The 8,351-nt window shown below is 39.5% G+C and overlaps 1 non-coding gene across 1 annotated transcript; it reads right to left on the bottom strand.

Annotated features, from left to right (window-relative positions):
* Positions 1 to 476: 476 nt before the first annotated feature.
* Positions 477 to 5,387, bottom strand: LOC106154015 (uncharacterized). Its single transcript, XR_015335528.1, has 2 exons — positions 5,186 to 5,387; positions 477 to 3,746 (listed from the first exon to the last, which is right to left on the bottom strand). It is a non-coding gene; the product is annotated as an uncharacterized LOC106154015 (transcript).
* Between the last annotated feature and the right edge of the window lie 2,964 nt (positions 5,388 to 8,351).

The raw sequence follows: 8,351 nt of genomic DNA, 5'->3' as shown, positions 1-8,351 counted from the left end.
CCATTGGTTATTTGCAACTGGGTTTGAGATATTCTTAGTGAGAAAAAAGACTGATTGCAACAGTAGGCTCAAAAACGTCAAGTGTGGACATTAATACACCGGATCCTTAAAGGGAAGTGAGCTATCTCCATGCGTTCTCCCTCTTTTTACCCATGATTGTGTAACAGATGTTCAGGATACATTTACGATGAAATATACGGATGATGCCACACTAATTGGTCTTATAAGCGAAAATAATAAGAGTACTGAAATAGAGACAATCACAACGGTAGTGGAGTGATGTAACGTAAACTATTCGGTATTTAATTAATGCTAGAAAAATTGAAGATTGAGTGGTGGGCTTTAAAGGAACCATAATATCAATACCAATAATGCCAATATCCATTAAAGGTACTGAGGTACAAAAGGGATAGAGAGTGTAAACGTACAGGGGTCCACATGAACGCCGAATTAAAGTGGTACACAACTTCCTAAAACAACGTTGTTATTATTATTATTGTCATTATTATAAAATACTCATTGTTACACAGTAAATTTCTTACTCCACGTCTTTCAAACCTGAAGTGGCTGCCGTTTATTTCGGGGACAGTTTTGCCTAATCTACAGGTACATCGACACGCTAAACCATGAACATATTGTACATACCTAGTGATAATATCTTTTTTTACGTTGATATTGTGATAATGATGTTTATAGAATTTGAAATAATTGGTCCCTGTCATCGCTGCATTCAGCAGATGGTTGTTTTTAAAACAGATATTACATTGATATCATGGTTAATTGAGAAGAAAAGGACACACCTCTGCACTTCTGTAAATATTTGTATTCGGTCAACATACTAATATATACATGTATATATTAAGGGACACCATAGTTTACATTCATTGTGCATTTTTGTGAAGATCTAAAACTCATATCACAGTTTACTGACAGATGTTATACACGAACATGTTACAGCTAACAAAACTGACCTTGTATTTTGCTAAAATGAGGTTAATAAGTCATGTTTTCAGAGGAACAACAATACAAAGGTCATTCATTATTCTTTCTATTCTGTATAAAATATGTCAATGTCATAGTACATCAACAGCCTGTCGCGATTGCCAATGAAAAAATACTGGCTAATCTAAGTCTAAATTGGTGTAAAGAGAGTGGTATAGCAGCAGAGTGAAATATCCCAGGTAATGATAAAGTAAAATCACGCCAAAACAAAATATTGATTTCGGTTTTGTTATATATCAACAGATTTCAACCTGCACAGAAAAAGTAAAAAATAAAAATAAAATGTTCTTTCTTACATTCTACAATGATATGTACTACTATGACTTTTTTCTTTGTTAAAAGTGCACAAGTCAATCAGAGGATCCAATATTCCGTGCAAGGCCCCTGGTAGTTAGGATTAATTAGTTCAATATCCTGCAGTTTTACATGCAGATATTGTTATTAATCTATTGGGGACGTAAATGGCTTTATGTTGCCATGGTTACTAAATTTTGCTCGATCACATCTAATGACAGGATTTCTTTGGTCTGGTCTTTGTGAGTGACACCTGAGGACGCAATCAAAAACAGACTAACAGTAAGGTCCTCAGTGAAAGTGTCACACCAGTGCAATTAACGGGCGAGATGATAACGAAGTCTAAAGCAGGTTTCACAAACCACTTTTACCCAGGTTGACTCCGTCAAAGCGGGTTAATATAAAGAACGTATAGGTGTAAAACGAATTCCACCTTCTGTTTTTTTTTTTTTTTTAATTTTTGATCCAATGTTATTTTAGTTGATTTCTGCCATATCACAAAATTTTTAATTGAAATTAATTTTCACTCAAAATTATTTTGTGAGGTCTGCCCTTGGTCTGAAATGTCTTCACTTTCTTGCATTAAGAGACTGCCTGAAACCCGTGGAAAATGTCGTGGTGTCGGTACATGTAATTCCACTGTGTAATGCACTTATAGCAACATCACTTCTTTGAGAGATGTAGCATCTTTCATGAAAGGTTTCCAAGAACACTGGCGTGAAGTAGGGGGTTTCATTCTTTATTGCCTTGCGGTGACGAGTGCGACATGCTAATGCTTCCTAGATAAAAGCATGTTATTTATAGCGGCCGCAGGTGTGTTTTCTTATGATACACCAATTACTTTCCACGTGTGGATGTGTCGTTTAGCTGATCTAGGATATCATGCTGGCTCCGATCTGGTGATACACTGATCTGCTTCATGAACTCCCCCTACTTTACTTCACCTTTAAGGTTCAGGCATTGTTCGCATAAGAAAACATATGTCTATAGTTCGATCACCCGTGGTCTTAAATTTCGGCCTCTATTGAATCTTCTGTCGCATGCAACCCACGATGACGCCCTAATTGCTGGACAGGCTGTATAACAGCAGGCAGCACAAGAGGACTGAAAATCATCATCCGTCTTTATAGTTGATAGGCATATCAAATAGACCGCACGCCAGCCCAAGATTCAGTGTGACTGGAACGCTTTATCTGCCTTACAAACATGTACTGATGTACACATATATTGATAAAATAATTCGCACACTCCTCACTGAGGATTTACTGTTGCCTGCTTAATTCACATTACGTGTGAAAGTTGTTTACGAAAATTATTAACTTTGGAAAAGTGCAAATGGGAATATTGTTGCAGGAAGAATCCTATGATGAAAACATCCGGTTTTGATAAGACACAAAGTTAGAATTGACCACAAAATTCACTGAAGGCATTTTAAAATCAACTTATGGAATTCATGCTTGAAAAATCTGTTTCTGCTGGCATAGATATAAGGGTTGAGAAACATGGAAAAATACAAAGGGACGAAACACATCTCTACTATAGGTGCTGGAATTGTCTGCCATATCTGCATTACCGATAAGACAATCGTCGGGAGAGTTGACAGAACATAAACCATTGTTAGAATGGAACTCGTGGCGGCCATGTTGGCTATGAAATTTGCAGAGAGAGGCTCCGTGTTTACGTCAGTGTCATCGCCTTGGCCTGATCTTCCTCTCCCATTTGGGTCATTTCCCCACCAGGGGGGTGTATGGCCACTGTGAATGATATGGCTAATTGTTGTGATTGGATGGATTAGATTACGCATGCGTTTGGCCTGTCTTAGCAGATATACATAGGATCCTATACACATCAATGCCAAAAAAGCCAACGCAGGGATGAAAAAGAATAATATCATAACTGGCAAATCCCCAATAGCATCAACAATTTCCGTACTTCCCGCGCATGCGTGCTCTATGGGTCCTGGGCCTTTGATGATGTATACCAGGAAACTTAACATTCCCGCACCCCACGTGACCGCTACTGAAAATACACCAGTTTTCTTAGACATACTGTACTTCTGTTTATACACGACATAGACCCGAACGATACTAATCTTCATTAAAGTTATTATGTTGATCAAATTGCAGGTAGTCGCCAAAGAGACACTTAAAGTGCACATGAAACCCCTGAAAGCCGTGTCTCCAGCACTGAAACACCAAGCTAATAGAAACGATGGAGTCCCAATCAGACACGTCGTCAAGTCAGCCATGGCGAGGCTGGCATGGAAAAGGTTGTGGACTGTCCGGAACCTGGGATGCTTCCTTATTATATGAATTACAAACACATTCCCCGGAATCCCGAAGCAAATCGCACAAAATGAAATGACTAAGGATAGCACTCGTATGAGGTCTTTTGCGTATGCATCCATTGTAATGAAGGCAGATATCGGTGCTGAACAGGGTATATACAATCTGAAAAAAATATTTGTCATAATATTAATATTTAGCTATCTTTCAGCTCGTGATGAAGATCAGCAATTAATATCAAATATGCGTGAGAGGGATGATCATGATTAGGCGATAAAAGTTATATTATGTTCCTCATCACCGCGCGCGTCACTTGAAACCTTTTGCACCAGACCCCTTTTTTTCGTTTTTGGTCTGAGATTGTGCATCGTTTTTGACCCCAAGTGGCTGTCGGGCCCAGCGGTGCAACACTGGTGGTCGAAGATCGGAAAAAAGCCTGTTGAGATTTATTTTGGACTCAAATAATAAACTACGCGAATTTCTACGTCACATTTGGGTCCTTGGAGACGCACAAGTACCCGGATAGGTACCTGCATACATGTCTGCGGCCTGTAGTTGACAGAGTCGTCGAACACCTGGTCACATGATAAAAATGTCACTGATCTACCATAAAACACTAGTGACAAACCGCAGTCTGTCGGTGACCCACCATAAAACACTTGTGACCCGATCCACCCTGTCGGTGACCCACCATTAAACATTTGTGACCTACCGCAGTCTGTCGGTGACCCGCCATAAAACATTAGTGCAGTCTGTCGGTGACCCACCATAAAACATTTGTGACCCACCCCACCCTGTCGGTGACCCACCATAAAACATTTGTGACCTAAAAGCAGGAACATAGACGTGTGCCTAGATGCGTTACACAAGGTGATACTTGTGCTGCTGTTATTGACATGGAATCTAAAAATGTTTATACCCTTACTCGAAAACCACAGTCTGTCGGTCACCCACCGGGGCATGCTAGGGACTCGCCGTATCTTACTGGTGACCCACTATGACATGCGAGTGACCTACCTTGGCTATTTGATGACGAACCGTGACCAGATCAGGCTAGAAGTTGATTACAATAGAGGGTGTTCCAAGAGAGATACAAGAAAAACACCTGACAAATTTGCCGTTGAAATCGAAGAAAATATATCTCCTAGTTAATGGTCTTCTTAATAACATCTGCCCCATCAATCTCCTCAATAATCCGTCTTACGAAAGTAACCAAGTATATATAACTATCATAGGTTAGGCAACTTGAAGCGATATAGAACATGCACAATACATGAAGTCTTAGACTGCCCTTTGCAGCTTATTTTATGGAAAAGAATGGCTTGTAAAGCCATGTCTAGAAACCCTGAAAATAGACATCATTTCATTTTTTAAACTGCATCAGGAAACGTGAAGAATTTAGCTCACTAATGATTATAGTGTTGTTTACGGAGGCCGGATGTGGTCTCAGACATACATCTAATCCATTACCCGTTTTCCGTGGACTACGATACGAAAAACAAGTCTTTCTAAATCTGCCCCTCGCTTCTCTCGCCAGTGGAAATGGTTGCTCCTAAGAAGTTATCTCGAGAACTGTTACTACTGGTACGCACACGTACACTTACCGGTCAGCTAAATGGATCGGTGATAAAAAGTGTATTTTTCTTAGACTCTTCTACCGAACAACATCTATACACATCAAAATGCAGCCGAGATCTCTGTTTTTAAGATTCTTCCTGCCCAGCACATACATTGCGGAATAACAAATTGTTGAGGCTGGGGTGAAACCGTTAAAAGACCGCAATCTACGTCACAATAAGTGTCACAGCCGTCATGCAGTGCAACCCGTCTTTATTAACCAAGCTTGAATTCTAGGTGTAAATGACAGCAGGAACATAGACGTGTCTAGATGCGTTACACAAGGTCATACTTGTGCTGTTGTTATTGACATGGAATCTAAAAATGTTTATATCCTTACTCGACCACTAAATGCCATTACTTTAAATCCGAACAAATAATAATGCATGTGATGTGTGTAATGCCTCCCGCATCGTGTGCTTAGAATCTTTCCACATGTGACAGCATCACCACGGATTCCTGTTGCCTATAAGGCAAATGCTAGCTAGATTCCAATTCTCACCTAGCACGTCGTTTGCGTTTGCTCTCAACTGGAGCGGGAAATCCCATTTCAAGAGTGCAAAAAATGGATACATGGAAACGATAATACGAATAAAAGCATGAAGGGCAATCAGAGCCAAATTAATATGTGCAAGTTGTGTTATGCAAATCACAGCAAACCAGACGAATTCTCTTTAACAACTATTTTGCTGAAGATGACTACCTGTGTATGGTAAGAGACGGCGACGATCCGGCATCGTGGTATTCATATGAATGCACATGGGTCAAGTTTTGACTATTGTAATGAAGGCGTGGGTTGTGGTTGTTGGTATGTCAAGTACATAACGAATCCTTTGAAACAGATGCAGACCTACAAAAGTTGATTTGCTTTTCCAGCTGAATTAAAAATCACTCCTAAATCTCAGGCCTAACCAACTACCAGACTCGGCACCTAAGGATCCTGACTTAACCGGTATATCGGACCACACTACCCGTTTTCAAGGTGTGTGTCAGATCGCATTTCGGAGTATCAGTCAGAACACCGACAGGATGAGCCCACGCTCGGCTGTCACCTTGATTGGATAGTAAACGATTGTCGTATTAAATCGCTATATGATTTAAAAACCGGGTGCATAAATTTGAAAGCCACCTAGATGAACCTTAGACTGGCATATTAATCTAATACAATGCAAAAAAAAGCCCTATCAAAAGTGGTTAAAGCATTCAAACCGAATGTCGTAAAGTCCCCATATACCCCCATAGAGATAATGAAATAAGTAATCTAAAGTAAGAGTGCAGTTTAAGGTTGTTCAGCCGAGCGTGGATGAGCCCGCAGTCGTCCTACAAAATTTGTTCTTGGGTATGATACTCCGAAATGCTATCTGACACACACCTTGAAAACGGGTAGTGTGGTCCGATATACCGGTTAATTCAGGAGTGAGTTCAGGAGTTAATTCATTGAGTGCCGAGTCTGGTAGTTGGTTAGGCCTGAATCTCTCACACTTTCAGATGCTTTCACAGACACATTATCAATGCGAACATTGGTTTTTAATTTTTACCACAGTCATCAATGCCTTTAAAAAAACCCCGACAATTTCAGTTTTTCTGTCATTTAAAGCAATCTTGTTGAATTGCATCCTCACAGGGATATCATCAATAGATTTCTCAATGGCTGACTCAACAATTTAATCAGGCTGGCTATCACAGTTTAGTCATACAGGCCTATATCTGAGTGTAACCAGCAAAAATGCTGTCTGAAGCATCACAGGAGCTTACGGACACCTGACTCAGGGGATTCCATGCAGAAGAGATATATATAGAAATGATGCAGTGCATCATACTGTGATAAAACAAGGTATTGACTCATTTCAAGATGGTCCTCACAATCAAATGGGCAGTAACAGTGGCAGAAGGCAGTAAAGGCTGAGAAGGATGCTAAATAGTTTTATGATTGTCTAGTCCAAGTGTGCAAATTTTCAACAAATTTGTCAATAAATGGTGGGTCTTACCACGCATCAATGGGACTTTTAGAACATGAAAATACATTTGGTGAGAAATCGTTGTTTCATTTGTTTGATTAAAGCATTTATATATCTTTACTCTTTATATAAAATAAATAAATGAACAGAGCAATTAAAAACCCACAGTATATTCAGCGCCCCCGGATGTCAGACATTGATGGGGGGGGGGGGGGGGGGGGGGGGGGGAGGTCAGCTGTCTTAGTTGTATATTGCCAAAAAAGGGACATATGATAATTTCAAAACATTGCTTGGTAATCATGCACTTCATAACCAGATAGGGTCCTGGGCAAAGTTGCTGATATGAGATAACTGTAGCGTCAGGATGTTATGAGCTCGACTGTATGAACTTGGTCAGAACGTGATATGATGGCTCTTTCTATTTTACTAGTATCTGGTATCTGGACTTCTTATGTAGCCAGAGTTCAAGTTTTGAAAGCTTTCATTACTACACGGTAGCACAGCCATCCTCAAGTTCACGTCGCGATTTTATTGAATTCGTTTTTTAAAAAATTAACTGATTTTGATCGGGTTTATGGCAAAGTAGCCTACTAGTTTAAGGTGATAATCTAAAGTTGTTTTACATGTATAGGGTTTTAAGGCTCTAATCATTAACCAGGGGACAACTGAAAGTAAATAAATCAATTAAACACACACACACACACTCACACACACACACACACACACACACATATAGTTAAGTAAATGACTTACACTTGCACTAATTGCAGATAATTTTAAAACGAAATCAAACGAGTAAAAGGATAGGGAGTTCAGTAGGAAGTTATTGATTGTAAGTTAAATTTCTCTAAGAGTCAACAAGTGTAGAAATTGTTTTCGTGGTAGGAAAAGGTGGAACGTGGCAAAGTCACACATAGTTCGCTTCGATTGGTTAATTTCTCAATAGATTTGCAAGTTTCTGACACTTGTAAAACACATGCAAACTAAGGATGGATATGGTCCAAGCATGAATAATTCAAATAATATTTTTAATATTTTAATTGAAAACAAGCCTCTTGGAGATTGCCTAATGAGGAAATGTTGCATGGCGGTTTGCAACATAAGAATGGAAAATTCCTTGTAATCTCATAAAGACAATGGAAAGAAAACAAGTAAATGCGTGATCAGTACGGAGAAATAGAGTATAAATACTTGT

This window comes from Lingula anatina, chromosome 7, assembly GCF_051362555.1.
Source record: "Lingula anatina isolate TDL-2025a chromosome 7, LinAna3.0, whole genome shotgun sequence".
In the NCBI taxonomy this organism is placed as follows: Eukaryota; Metazoa; Brachiopoda; class Lingulata; order Lingulida; family Lingulidae; genus Lingula; species Lingula anatina.
The sequence above is the reverse complement of the archived record's forward strand: the minus strand, read 5'-3'. Positions and strand labels throughout refer to the sequence as shown.